Source organism: Pan paniscus, chromosome 10 (assembly GCF_029289425.2).
Source record: "Pan paniscus chromosome 10, NHGRI_mPanPan1-v2.0_pri, whole genome shotgun sequence".
Lineage (NCBI taxonomy): Eukaryota > Metazoa > Chordata > Mammalia > Primates > Hominidae > Pan > Pan paniscus.
In genome coordinates, this window is record NC_073259.2 from 118140833 (window position 1) to 118156259 (window position 15427).

The 15427-nt window shown below is 46.7% G+C and overlaps 1 protein-coding gene across 1 annotated transcript in view; it reads left to right on the forward strand.

The window, feature by feature from the left end:
- Nucleotides 1-5603: 5603 nt before the first annotated feature.
- Nucleotides 5604-15427, forward strand: part of IFT81 (intraflagellar transport 81) — a 151964-nt gene continuing 142140 nt past the window's right edge. Inside the window, exons 1-2 of the mRNA XM_055096120.2 lie at nt 5604-5712; nt 7559-10388. The gene's annotated coding sequence lies outside the window, so the exon portion shown is untranslated. The remainder of the gene's footprint in view (nt 5713-7558; nt 10389-15427) is intronic.

Sequence of the window (15427 nt, forward strand, 5' to 3'; positions counted from 1 at the left end):
AGTTTAGATAAAATCTAAATGAAGTCATGTTTTGATAGACTCAAAGCAAAGCAGGCTTGTGCAAAGCAGGCTTGTACAAAGCAGTCAACCTCAAATCTGGATTGCAAAGGGGACCCAGGGCCCTGTTTTCTTGGAAGCAACAAAGCTAAGATAAATGTCAAATGTGTCCAGAAACTCTTTATCTGAATCTCTGCTCCTAAGTTGTAAATTGAGGCTGCTTCTCTGTGTCAAGATGACTTAGATCCTCCAGGCAAAATTGGAATATTTCAATCTTAGTCACATAATTTCAAACAGCAAACTTTCTGATGGTCTGTGTTAAAGGACAATGTTTCAGCAGTCACTCAAAGATGGGGATGGGGTAATATTGTAACTTTACAGCTACAAAGAAATATTGTTTCCTGTTATCTTTGCAGCCGACTTGATCCATTTCTGTTACTCCAGTCTGCTAAGTGGCCAGGTAGATTTTTACTTTTCCAGTCTGAGCTAATTTGTACATTCCCACCCACACTAACTGTATCAGGGTCCCCCCCCCCAACCCCCCACCCCCGACCCCTGGCTTCCAGTTCAGGAGACTGGAGAGCAGTGAGGATGGACGTGACTCCAGGCCCTACCCTTCTCAGTTGCATATAGGCGGGGCTTCTGGGCACTACTCCCTCCTTTAGTCCTGGGAGTGGTAAGGGTTCCCCACTCTTGCCAGCCCCAGGCAGCTCACTATCCCTTATTGCTTTTTCTTTTCTTTTCTTTTCTTTTTTTTGAGACGGAGTCTCGCTCTGTCGCCCAGGCTGGAGTGCAGTGGCACAATCTCGGCTCACTGCAAGCTCCGTCTCCCGGTTCATGCCGTTCTCCCGCCTCAGTCTCCCAAGTAGCTGGGACTACAGGCGTCCACTACCACGCCCAGCTAATTTTGTTTTTATATTTTCAGTAGAGACGGGGTTTCTCCGTGTTAGCCAGGATGGTCTTGATCTCCTGACCTTGTGATCCATCCGCCTCAGCCTCCCAAACTGCTGGGATTACAGGCGTGAGCCACCGCGCCCCCCACCACCACCTTATTGCTTTTTCTTAACTCTGCCCACACCTTTGTAAATGGTCCCATCATTAGTTACCCCACTTGAGTATACCATTGCTTTCCCACCAGGAATCTGAGTGATACAGTCATCTTCATCTGTAAAAAGAGAAGATTCACAGGTAGAGCCTGATGCTTAGAACATCGGCCTGGCGGTGCAGGGTGGCTCACACCTGTAATCCCAGCACATTGGGAGGCCAAGATGAGCAGATCACTTGAGGTCAGGAGTTCCAGACCAGCCTGGCCAACATGGCGAAACCCCATCTCTACTGAAAATACAAAAATTAGCCAGAGATGGTGTCAGGCACCTGTAATCCCAGCTACTCGGGAGGCTGAGGGAAGAGAGTTGCTTGAACCCAGGAGGCAGAGGTTGCAGTGAGCCGACATCACGCCACTGCACTCCAGCCAGGGCAACAGCAAAACTCCCTCTAAAAAAAAAAAAAAAAGAACATTGGCTGTAGGGAACTAATGGCCTGACTTCCAATCCTGGTTTCACATCTTACCTGCTCTGTGACCTTGGACAGCTCTGTTCATTTTATTCATTCACTTATTCATTCATTCATTCCCAAGAGCACCAGGAATAGTGGATATAGCAGCGGACAGGCAGACAAGTCAAATGTCCATCCACTGACAAATGAATCCACAAAAGGGTGTCTGTCCATAAAAGGGAATATTATTCATCCTTAAAAAGGAATGAAGCACTGACCCATGCTTCAACATGGATGAGGCTTTAAAACATTACACTAAGTGAAATAAGCCAAATGCAAAAGGACACCTTTTTTTTTTTTTTTTTTTGAGATGGAGTCTCACTCTGTCGCCAGGCTGGAGTGTAGTGGCGCAATCTCAGCTCACTGCAACCTCCGCCTCTCGGGTTCAAGTGATTCTCCTCCCTCAGCCTCCTGAGTAGCTAGGACTACAGGCGTGCATCTCCACACCCAGCTAATTTCTGTATTTTTAGTAGAAACGGGGCTTCACCATGTTGGCCAGGATGGTCTCAATCTCTTGACCTCGTGATCTGCCCTCCTCGGCCTCCCAAAGTGCTGGAATTACAGGCGTGAGCCACCATGCCTGACCAGGATACTTCTTTTATGACTCTATTTATAGGAAATGTCCAGAATAGGCAAATCACTTCAATGTTGCTCTTGCTACCACTCTAAGACATCTATTTTCTTGTCTTTCTTTTGCTTGTTTCTTTGTGACGGAGTCTCATTCTGTCGCCCAGGCTGGAGTGCAGTGGCATGATCTCAGCTTACTGCCATCTCTGCCTCCTGGGTTCAAGAGATTCTCCTACCCCAGCCTCCCAAGCAGCTGAGATTACAGGCACACACCAGCATGCCCGGATAATTTTTGTGTTTTTAGTAGAGACAAGGTTTCACCATGTTGGCCAGGCTGGTCTCAAACTCCTGGCCTCAAACGATCCGCCCACCTCGGCCTACCAAAGTGCTGGGATTACAGGTGTGAGCCACTGCGCCTGGCCTATTTGTCTTTCTGCTGAGCTCTTGCACTGATCCCTCACGCTCTCCCCTCTCTACTCCTTCAGCCCTTGTCCTCTATTTCACCATTGCCACCTCCACCACTCCATGGATTCTGTTCTCAATGAGGTTACCAAAGACTTCTCAGTAGCCAAACTTTGTTGATATATTTTAGTTCTTATTTTACTTTATCTCTTGGATGCATTCAACACCACTGACCACTTTCTGCTTCTTGGAGCAGTTTTTTCCCTTGGTTTCCATGACTCTCCTGGGTCCCATGTTCTCCTGGTTTCTCATTTGTACCTCTATGACTCTTTATCTTATCTTTCTTTTTTAAAAATAATTTAATTTGTTTATTTTAGAGACTGGGTCTTGCTCTGTCACCCAGGCTGGAGCGCAGTGGCATGATCATAGTTCACTGCTGCCTCAAACTTCTGGGCTCCAGCGATCCTCCTGCCACAGCCTCCTGAATAGCTGGGACCACAGGCACATGCCACCAAGCCTGGCCATTTTTTTTTAATTTTGTAGAGATAGGGTATTGCTATGTTACCCAGGCTGGTCTCAAACTCCTGGCCTCAAGTGATCCTCCTGCCTCAGCCTCCCAAAGTACTGGGATTACAGGCATGAGCCACTGCATCCGACCTTTGTCTTAACTTTCTCTGGCTCTCTTCTCCCTGTAAATTTCAGTTCCAACAAATTGTCTCTCAGCACTTTTTATGTTCCTATCTGGATAGGACAGGTTATGCTCAAATAAGAAAGCACTCTCAGAGTCTCATGGCTTATAACAGTGATGATTTAATTCTCACCCACACTACATGTCCATCATTGATCTCCCAGAAGGCTCTACTCTCTGTAGTCACTCAGAGATCAAGGCTAACGGAACAGCCACTGTCTTGAACTCTTTAATGAGAACTATGGAGAGTCTCACAGTAGCAATTAAATGTTCCGACCTCGTGATGGAAAGAATATAAAGTTACCAAAAAAAAAAAAAAAAAAAAAAAAAGCTCTGACCTAGAAATGCACTCACTTCTACTCATTACTCATTGGTCAAAACTAATCACTTAGTCCTACCCAACCACTAGGGAACCAGGAAATGCAGTTCCTGCATATGTCCACCATGTATCCAGAAACTGCAGAAGCAGAAATATTTGGTGAACAGCGCTAATGACTATTGCATCTTCTCCCTGGGAAACTTCATCCACACACATTGTTTTAAGAATAATCAAATGCTAAATGCGAAGCAGGTGGGAGGAGGGGGTATATATGTATATTATATGTTTAATTATGCATGGAATATAACTGGAAACAGGATCTACTATATAATTTGCAAGGCCCAGTGCAAAATGAAAATGTGAAGTCCGTTATTTAAAAGTTAAACATTTCAAAATGGTGACAGCAAAGCGTTAAACAAATTCAGATTCCTTCTAAGTGTGGGTCCCTATATGACTGCACAGGTCCCATGCCCATGAAGCTAGCACATCTGGAAGGCTATACAAGGTGGTCTCTGGGAAGCAAGCTGGGGCTGGGGGAATTAGTCGGTGTTTGACGATTTATTTATCACCCTGCTTGTATCTGAATTTTTTCTACCATATGCGTTCATTACTTTTTTTTTTTTTGAGACAGTTTCACTCTTGTTGCCCAGGCTGGAGTGCCATGGCGCGATCTAGGCTCACCACAACCTCTGCCTCCCGGGTTCAAGCGATTCTCCTGCCTCAGCCTCCCGAGTAGTTGGGATTACAGGCATGCGCCACCACGCCCGGCTAATTTTTTGTATTTTTAGTAGAGACAGGGTTTCTCCATGTTGGTCAGGCTGGTCTCGAACTCCCGACCTCAGGTAAGCCACTGCGCCCGGCCTGCGTTCATTACTTTTTAAATCACTGAACGCTAAATCTGTATCTCCAGACCATATCTGAATTCTGTGCATAGTCTATGACTCTATGAACCTATATAACCCACAGACACTTCAAGTCACATCTTCAAAATGAAACGCTTTCCCACAAAACAGTGCAAGTAAGGACTAATGAGAGGAGACAGTGGAGACAGGCATGGACTATTTCTTCTATAGTCTTGGCTAGGAGGAAAAAGAGAGGTAAGAGGCCGGGTGCTGTGGCTCATGCCTGTAATCCCAGCACTTTGGGAGGCCGAGGCGAGTGGATCACCTGAGATCAGGAGTTCAAGACCAGCCTGGCCAACATGGCAAAACCTGTCTCTACTAAAAATACAAAAATTAGCCGGGTGTGATGGCGCCCGCCTGTAACCCCAGCTACTCGGAAGGGTGAGATAGAAGAATCACTTGAACCTAGGAGGTGAAAGTTGCACTGAGCCGAGATCGCGCCACTGCACTCCAGCCTGGGTGACAGAGCGAGACTCCGTCTAAAAAAAGAAAGAAAGAGAGGTAAGAATGGTCTTTAATGGAGTCATGGGAAAATGTGTGTGTGTTGCAAGGATGTAGAGAAGATGGAACCATTTGAGCCATTCAAAGATTTTGATAGACTAAGTGGGATGTTGAGAATGGTGGTCTCTGTTTCTTTGTGAAGTAGGAAGCCACGTGTGAAGAAATGGGGATTGGGGATTGAATGGTGGATTTCTTAGTCATGTGTGTGTATGTGTTTACAATTTACAGAAAATCAGGTGACATTCTTCAGCAGAAAAGGGAGGTTTTTCTGAGGAAACACTTATCTCACAGAGCTCAAGTGCAGGAAATGTGGCCCAACCTCATGAGAACCTATTAATAGAATCAGAAACTAAACTGTCCTGAGCTGAAGTTGCTCTTTCAGTTTGAAACTGCGTGGGCCCGCCTCTGTTTGTCTCTCTGTGCGCCTATTGTGAGTCTCTGTAAACAATGGATTCCTCTGTTTCTCCCAGGGCACGTGGTCCAACACTGCCTTCAAGGTTAGGTGTCCACAGTTCGAGTGCAAGCCCAGATCCACTATCCCGTTCCGGAATTCAAGGGGAATGATTGGCCTAGTTATTTATCCCTAGTCCAATCAGCTATGGCTGTGGGCGGGGCCACAAACAAACATGGCGTCAAGCGCTGACGTTCGTGAAGGGAGAAGAGAGGGAGAAAGGAGGAAGAAGAAAAGGAAGAAGCGAGAGAGAGAGAGAGAGAGAGAAGAGAGAGAGCTCTCAGAGAATAGAGGCTAGGGGACTGCTGATTAAATACCCCAATTCCCTCAGGTGGGACAGCACTGAGGCAGGTCTAGGCAGTCTCCAGGGGGCCCTAGTGGGACAGAGCCCGGATGCCCACAGCGGTGACCTGCCCTTCCTTTTTTAATTCCACCCCCCTCCGCTCCCACCCCCGAGATGGAGTCTCGCTCTGTTGCCCCGGTTGCAGTGCAGCAGCGCCATCTCGGCTCACTGCAACCTTCCCCTCTCGGGTTCAAACGATTCTTCTGCCTCAGCCTCCCGGAGTAGGTGGGGATTACAGGCGCCCTCCACCACGCCCGGCTAATTTTTGTATTTTTAGTAGAGACAAGGTTTCACTATGTTGGCCAGGCTGGTCACGAACTCCTGACCTCAAGTGATCCAACCACCTCAGCCTCCCAAAGTGCTGGAATTACAGGCGTGAGCCACCATGCCTGGTCGTGACCTGCTCTTTAGTGCTTCCTGTGTCGATTGCCTTCCCTTCCCTGCCTCCCTTCCCCATGCCTCTTCCTGGGTCACCTCCCAACAAACTACATTCACCTGAACCTCGTCCAGCCGTTATGTGCTGGTGTTAAGGAGTCTGTCTGGAATTTTCCCTGAGAGCAATAAGTGGGTTTATAAACAAGGGTGTGGCATGATCTCATTTGCAACTCAGAGCACTCTGGCTGCACCCTGGAAAATGGGCAGAAAGGGCAAGAGTGGAGACAGGGTCCTGCCCAGGGAAAGGGTACAGTGACATGGAGGGGGACTGAAGACAGCTCCTTAAAGGACACCAACATCAAGGAGACTAAGCTGAGGCACTAGGGAGGAGAGGAAGACCAGGAGACAGTGAGTATCCAGAGGCCACGGGATGAACACTTCACAAGTAAGCCGGTGGCCAAGGAGATATTAAGAGCGATGGTAAAGCTGTGAAATTAAAGCCGCTCTAGTAAGGGACCTGACAGATAAATTACTAAAACAGAATGGAGTCAAGTATTAAACACGAAGATAGGTGGAACCCGGGTGTGGTGGCTCACACCTGTAATCCCAGCACTTTGGGCAGCCAAAGCAGCAGGATTGCTTGAGCCCAGGAGTTCAAGATCATCCTGGGCAACAGAGGGAGACCCTGTCTCTACAAGATATAAAAATAAATCAGCCAGTGGTGGTGCACGCCTGTGGTCTCAACCACTCGGGAGGCTGAGGTGGGAGGATCGCTTGAGCCCGGAAGGTCAAGGCTGCAGTGAGCCATGTTCATGCCACTGCACTCCAGCCTGGGCAACAGAGTGAGACTCTGTATGCAAAAAAAAAAAAAAAAAAAAAAAAAAAAGTAGGAACTTAGTGTGTGATAAAAACATTTAAATCAAGGGAGAAATAAATTCCTCCAGATAGGATCTTTAAACAATTGGCTACTCATTTAGGGGAGGTCCGAGGGAGAGGAAAATGTACTCAAACTTTACAGATTTGAAAAGATGTATAACTTTTCAAAATATAAAGTGATAGAACTGTCATAGGTAAACTGAGTCCTTTCCTTATTTTATATCACTTGCAAAGAAAGAACACCCAAATTGGAAAAAAAAAAAAAAAAGGCCAGCTGGATTTATTCTCTGGCCAGAGAAGGAGAAGGAGTGACCTCTCACTCCAGAAACACCTCCTCCTCCCCAAGCTGTGGAAAGCTGGAGAATTTTAAAGAGTTACATATGGGGTGGAAAGGTTTGTAAGTCTGTGCAGGGAGGAACTTTAGATGCGCAGGCACAAACCATAAACATGTCTCTTCATACGATGCATGGTCAGAAAATAGTAATTTTCTTCTATGGGTGGGGATTTTAGTATTATAATAATAAGTTAATGATCTAAAGATAACAAGGAGTCCCTGATTCTGGTTTGCTCTGGTTTCCAGCAGGCCTTACCTTCCTCTGATAATTGGCGAAACATTTTGAAGCTCCCAGGGCATCTGGAGTCCTTGTAAACTAGCATACCTAGAGGTAAAGAGACTGAAAGAAACTGTTTAAGAAATGACATAGAGCTTTTGCAGTTATCGACCACTTAAGAAAATAATGAATATTCAGCTGTTTTGCTCTCTCAGCTATTTCTCCAGGACTGCCCCAACAAGAGTCTCCAAAAGTGAGCAAAATCAGCTACACAAAATGGGACATGCAAGTTACCATTCTATTTGTATTGCACACATTTTGCATTAAAGATGGAAAATGCAGACAAAGATAACTGGACACCCTTTGAAATTACTCAACTGATGATGACACCTCACTCTCCTCTACCTGGCTGGTGTTCCATACTTCTTCCCACAGACTCTGTGAACATGTCCGTACCAGTGGGGCTTTACAGCCACGATACAAGGCTTTTCTTCTTTTTTTCTTTTTTTTCTTGAGATGGAGTCTCGCTCTGTCGCCCAGGCTGGAGTGCAGTGGCCCAGTCTCGGCTCACTACAAGCTCTGCCTCCCAGGTTCACGCCATTCTCCTGCCTCAGCCTCCTAAGTAGCTGGGACTACAGGCGCCCACCACCATGCCTGGCTAATTTTTTTGTATTTTTAGTAGAGACGGGGTTTCACCGTGTTAGCTAGGATGGTCTCGATCTCCTGACCTCGTGATCCGCCCAAAGTGCTGGGATTACAGGCGTGAGCCACCGTGCCTGGCCAAGGCTTTTCTTCTCTGTCGGGTGTGCAATGTTCCAGCCATGGTTCACTGTGGTTTCTTTCTTGATAACTGCCATGACTAAAACAACATGTCAAAGCAATGTTATTTTCCTCTATATTTCTCCAGGGCTATTTCTCAGTGAATGTGCCTTTTTAACTCTCTCTTGCTTCCTTCTCATCACCTAATTCAGAATGCTTTTTCTTTTCAGACCGAGTTTCGTTCTTGTTGCCCATGGGAGTGGAGTGCAATGTCTCAGCTCACTGCAACCCCCGCCTCCTGGGTTCAAGTGATTCTCCTGCCTCAGCCTCTCAAGTAGCTGGGATTATAGGAATGCGCCACCACGCCTGGCTAATTTTGTATTTTTAGTAGAGACGAGGTTTCTCCCTGTTGGTCAGGCTGGTCTCGAACTCCCGACCTCAGGTGATCCGCCTGCCTCGGCCTCCCAAAATGCTGGGATTATAGTCATGAGCCACTGTGCCTGGCCCAGAATTCTTAAAATAAGTTGATCAAGAGTCTATTGCCTAGTGATGTCAGAGGGTTAGCAGAAACCCCCGTGCCTTGGTATCTAAAAATGTTTTTCTTTTAGTTATGCTAAACTGGTGCTGCCTAATAGGGTGGCTACTCACCCCATGTGGCTACTTCAATTTAAATTAATTAAAATGAAATAAAATTTAAAATTCACTTCTTCAGTTGTACAAGCCGTATTTCAATAGCCACATGTAGCTAATGGCTACCATATTGAACAGCAAAGACATACAGAACTTGCCTACCATTGTAGAAAGTTCAACTGGACAGTGCTACAACATCTGTGGGATAGAGGAAAAGGTGAGTTTGGTTGCAAATAAGCAAGTAAGGTAAGGGTAGTCCCAATCAGATAGATGGCATCTATTTTGTGTGAAGTCTTGTGCTCACGCCCATAGTCCCAGCTACTTGAGAGGCAGAGGTGGGAGGATCACTTGAGGCCAGGATTTTGAGACCAGCCTGGACAACATAGCAAAATAAAAATAAAAAATATTTTCTTTTTCTTTTTCTTTTTTTTTCTGGAGACACAGTTTCGCTCTTGTTGCCCAGGCTGGAGTGCAGTGGTGCGATCTCGGCTTACTGCAACCTCTACCTCCCGGGTTCAAGCAATTCTTCTGCCTCAGCTTCCCAAATAGCTGGGATTATAGGTGTGTGCCAACATATTCAGCTACTTTTGTATTTTTAGTAGAGATGGGGTTTCACCATGTTGGCCAGGCTGGTCTTGAACTCTTGACCTCAAGTGATCCACCCGCCTCGGCCTCCCAAAGTGCTGGGATTACAGGTGTGAGCCATGAGATGGAGTCTTGCTCTGTCGCTCAGCCTGGAGTGCAGTGGCAAGATCTTGGGTCACTGCCACCTCCACCTCCTGGGTTCAAGGGATTCTCCTGCCTCAGCCTCCTTAGTAGCTGGGATTACAAGCGTGCACCACCACCCCCAGCTAATTTTTGTATTTTTTTTAGTAGAGACAGGGTTTCACCATGTTGGCCAGGCTGGTCTCGAACTCCTGAGTTCAACACAAATATTGAAATAGGAGGCAGGGTAGTCCCAGCCACTTGGGAGGCTGAGGTAGGAGGATCACCTTGAACTCAGGAGGTCAAGACTGCAGTAAGCCATGATTGTACCACTTCACCCCAGTCTGGGCAACAGAGTAAGACCCTGTCTCAAAAAAAAAAAAGAAAAAGAGAGAAAGAAAGAAAAAGAAGGAAGGAAGGAAAGGAAGGAAGGAAGGAAGGATGGAAGGAAGGAGGGAAAGAAAAGAAAAAGAAATAAGAGGCAGAGTTGTCTGATGAGAATGAGAGGAAAGGCAAGAGGGTGGGAAGTGGGATGAGTGTCGAGAAGATTCAAAATAGTTGCTATGGTGAACGGGAGGAGAGCGCCAACAGGGAAAACAGGAATTCCCGGGTGGTGGTAAGAATTAGAGACCATGAATTTGTTATTGCCAGCAGTCTAAGTGACAGATTATGGGAGCAACCTGGGGCCTTCCCACCAACAGGAACGGCCTTCCACCTCCACACCCAGCAACCCACCAGGACTTGCCAAGTGGTTCACATAATTTTAAGGTATGTCATCATTGGTGTCTACTGTTTGTTATGGTGTCAACATGTGTTACTGGGACTGTAACTAGCCAGGCCCAAGATACAGCAGCAAAAGGCTGATTCTGTTGCTCTGCCCATAGATCACCCTTTCCTGGGACTTGCATCCCCTGCCAGGCCACAACACAGGGCAGCAAAGCTTTTCTTTGTACCCTGACTCAATTCAGCCACTGGGAATGACTTGGTTCACTCAGCTTAATCTGGATATACCTACCCTACCTTGTTATAAATGCTGGGTTTATTTAAACCTCAAGATCTCCCCTCTATTCCTCTCTACCCAAGCTGAATACCCATGCTATCCTTGGGAAATTCAAAAAATATCTGTTTCCTAGTCAAGATAGCTGGCCATTTTACATAACAACCCAGGTCTTCTGCAACCCTAAACAAAGGCTGGAGATAGATGAGGAAAACTAAGGCTCTCCTAATGGTGGAGGATAGAGAGACGTCTGAGGTTTCTGGAGGACTGAGGACCTATTGTCTTCTCCACCAGTCTAACCAGAACAGGTATAAACAGCATGGAAGGAGATTTACATTGATCCAGGACTGGGCTTTTGCCACAAGTTGCAAATTATGTTATTTAGGGTGCTTTTGTGTGAAAGTAGCAGAATGCCTGACTCAAGCTGGCTTAAATATGAAATAAATGGTAATTTCATGTACTAGGATATCCTGGGGCAAGATAAGCTTCAGAGTGTGTTGATTTAGTGGCTTGACAACATAGTCAAGGATCTGGGTTCTTTCTGTCTCTCTGTTCTGCCACCCTTGTTGTTGGGTTCGTCCTCAGAAAGAAAGATAATCAATTCTTTTGTCTCTTTCATGGGAAAATCTTTCCCAGAGTCCCTTTCGTCCCACCTCACTCTACCCTCTAGTGCTAGAAGTGAGTCACATGCCTGTTCCTCTCCTGACAAAAGACAGGGAATGACCATGACCTGCTTGGACCAACCATCTGGGTTGGAATGGATGTCGGGGAGTCGTTCACAACATCCATGCCTGGATATAGCAAAGATCATGGAATCTAGGCTGGATGGGAAAGGAATTGGAGAAAGGAGGGTCCTGAGAGGGAGAAAGTGGAAGGGCCAAGGGATTCTGTAGTTCAAAGAACTGCTAAGCTGGAATGATCAAAAGAACAGAAGGTGCAAGCCTGTGATCAGAGAAATGTGAGACTTCAGAGGAAGATTTTTTCTAGGAGAAACCAAGGTCCAGGACATGGTCCAGGGAGATGGTGGCTAAAGCAGAGTGGAGGTGAAGGTCATTGGAATAAGAAGGGACAGGAGCTGAGGGGCCAGGAGTTCGGCCAGGTCCTAGGTCATTAAAGTCACCAGTATGGCAGTAGGAACTGGGGTGAGAAGGATAAGCCAGTTGCCAACGCCCTTTGAGAATAAGGGTTGATTGGTTGGTTGACTGATTGATGAGTAGGCATCATCAATGAGAGGGCACAGAAGGTGGTACAGCCAGATGCCAGGAGCCTCAGCACTTACTCAAGATGGAGGACTATGGATCTAGTAATAGAGGTGTGGAGGACAGAGGACACCATGGGGTTGGGAGAAGGACCACCATTCCCTGGTAAGGGCTTCAAGGACTGTCAGGGAAGAGCCAGGGCTTACTTAGGGCAGGAAGTAGAGGGAACTGTTTGTGCAGAGGTCATGACCTTAAAAATAAAGAGCACGCCCCACTCTTCCTTTACTCCATCTCACAGGCTGGAATGAGAATCTGTAAGTGAGCCACCTTTGACCCAGAATTTGGGAACTCATACCCCTCACTTGCTAGTTGGTAATAGAAGCACGCTTGAAACAGTCGTTCCCACGTGTCCATTAATCCCGAGAGCTTGTCAGTCTCAGGGGTGTAGCAGACACTCTTAATTGCCCGTTCAAAATTCATTCTAAGTGGGGCATGGGAGCTCATGCCTGAAATCCCAGCACTTTGGGAGGCAGGAGGATCCCTCGAGCCCAGGAGTTCAAGATCAGCCTGGGCAACATAATGAGACCCCTTTTCTCTACAAAAAATAGAAAATATAGCCAGGTGGAGGCAGGGCGTGGTGGCTCATGCCTGTAATCCCAGCACTTTGGGAGGCTGAGGTAGGTGGATCACCTGAGGCCAGGAGTTTGAGACCAACCTGGCCAACATGGCCAAACTCTGTCCCTACTAAAAATACAAAAAATTAGTTGGGTGTGGTGGTGGACGCCTGTAATTCCAGTTACTCGGGAGGCTGAGGCAGGAGAATCGCTTGAACCCGGGAATTCTAGACAGGTCTCACTGTATCAGCCCAGGCTGATCTCGAACTCATGAGCTCAAGCAATCCTCCCATCTCAGCCTCCCAAAGTGCTGAGATTACAGGTTTGAGCCAGTAGGCCCGGCCCCTACATCTTTCTTTAGAAGCCCCACAACAAATTTCCTCTTGTGTTTCATAGCCATACACTTGTTTTCATACCCATTCACTGCAGAGCCTGCAGTGAGTCGAGATTGCACCACTGCACTCTAGCCTGGGTGACAGAGCGAGACTCTATCTCAAACAAAAAAAAAAGAAAAAGAAAAAATAGCCAGGTATGGTGGCATGCGCCTACGGTCCCAGCTACTCTGGAAGCTGGGTGGCAGTTGGTGGGGGATCATTTGAGCCCAGGAGGTGGAGGCTGCAGTGAGTGCTGAGTGAGACCCCCTCTATAAACAAACAAAAAAACAAACCATTCTATTTTCCTTGTTAACAGAATCCCCAATTTTATTCAGGTTTTAAACTCTTGAGAAAGACAACATCATCCCCAATTCAGGAATATCATGTTAGTCCCATTCTACTTGTGGGTGACTGGTGTAGGAATGGGTATGAAAACAAGTGTATGGCTATGAAACACAAGAGGAAATTTGTTGTGGGGCTTCTAAAGAAAGACGGAGGGGCCGGGCTTACTGGCTCAAACCTGTAATCTCAGCACTTTGGGAGGCTGAGATGGGAGGATTGCTTGAGCTCAGGAGTTTGAGATCAGTCTGGGTTGATATAGTGAGACCTGTCTATAAAAAATTTTTAAATTAGCCAGGCGTGGTGGTGCATGCCTGTTGTCCCAGCTACTTGGGAGGCTGAGGTGGGAGGATCACTTGAGTGCAGGAGTCTAAGGTTGCAATCAGCTATGAACACATCACTGCACTCCAGCCTGTCTGACAGACTGAGATCCTGTCAAGGAAGGAAGGAGGGAGGGACAGAGGAAAGGAAGGAAAGAAGGCAAGAAGGCAGGAAGGAAGGAAAGAAGGAAGGAGTCATTCCTAAGAAACAGATGCGAGAAGAGATGGTCTTTCTGAAATGACATGCTCTGGATGGCAGAGCAGAATGATGGTAAGAACTTGGTTCGAACAATTGAGTTAACTAATTCAGGAGCTACCCTACTTTGGGACTTCTTTTTTTATTTTTTATTTTTATTTTTTGAGACAGAGTCTCGCTCTCTTGCCCAGGCCGGAGTGCAGCGGCACAATCTCGGCTCACTGGGGATAATGCTGCTATAAACATGGTTCTGCAAATTCCTGTTCATGTTTCTGCTTTCGATTCTTTGGAGATATAGCCAGTAGTAGAATTGCTGGGTCTTGTGGTAATTCTATATTTAAGTTTTTGAGGAAACAAGGTTTTTTGGGTTTTTTTTTTTTTGAGACAGAGTCTAGTTCTGTAGCCCAGGCTGGAGTGCAGAGGCGTGATCTTGGCTCACTGCAACCTCTGCCTCCCAGGTTCAAGCGATTCTCATGCCTCAGCCTCCTGAGTAGCTGGGATTACAGGAGTGTGCCACCACACCTGGCTAATTTTTGTATTTTTGGTAGAGATGGGGTTTTGCCATGTTGGCCAGGCTGGTCTCGAACTCCTGACCTTAAGCAATCCGCCCGCCTTGGCCTCCCAAAGTTCTGGGATTATAGGTGTGAGCCACTGTGCCTGGCCAAGTTTTGTTTTTTCTTTTTTCTTCTTTTAACACAAAGAGCATTTCTTGTGTGTTTTTATGTAATCTACCCAGATAACCACCTGTGCCTGACAGCATCTCCTTTTTAACCCAAAAGCTGAATACATCGCCCTTGGAAGGAGAAATACCTTCCTTGCATCAGCAAGTCACCATCTCTCTTGCTAAAGCAGAGATAAAAATTTTTAATTTAATTCCAACAGGGCATTTTGCTACAGAGCATGGAGAGGGGAAGCAGAGTAAAGTTATGCTGAATAGTTGGACATTTAGGACATGAGATAAAAAGCAGAAGCAGAGAGACCAAGAGAAGGAAGAGAGGAACTGAATGTGGGACTTCAGCATGAAGATTCCCTAGAGTGGTCTTCAATAGAGAGTTCCTCCCTAGTCCTGGACTCCAGGAAGCCTGACTCATTTACGACATCTCCTCTTGTTTTCTACGAGATCTCGTCTTCCGTATTTCTCTCTGAGCATCTGTATACTAAGCCCTCAGTGTGTGACCGTCTATTCCTCACAATCAAACGAACACAGCTAAAACACAGTCTCATTCCCTCAGCCCCCACCAAACTGACAGCACCTTCATGTCAATGATATTGACTCACTTGGGCCCATTCTGTTGACCCAGTGACGTGGCATTCATCAGAGTAGTTGTCTCGATCCAGCTGAAGGAGCTCCAAGTCAAATGGAGAAGCCAATGGAATGGGTAGGAAGTGGGATTGTCACCAGGCTGGGGCATGGAGATGGTGACATGGGATAAAGTAGGTACAGCAAACAGGACATGAGGGCCAGAACCGACAGGCAGGTCAGGAGGATGAGCTCAGGATCTCTGGAGGCCCCAGGAAGAAGGGGTAGGGACAGCACCTTGGCTCTGCCCACCTGCAGGAAGAGGAGAGGGGATGGTGGTAGAGTCTGTGATTGAAGATCTGTGTACTTCTCCCTGCCCATGCATAGCTCTTACCAAAACTCCCTCTTTTCACTGGCCTTTTTATCCAGTCAAACCAAATTTCCCTTGGCTCTCACTCACTCTCTCGCTTTTTTTCATACCCACCCCCATTTCTCTTATGCCTGGAACAGTCTCCCACTTAGCATCTG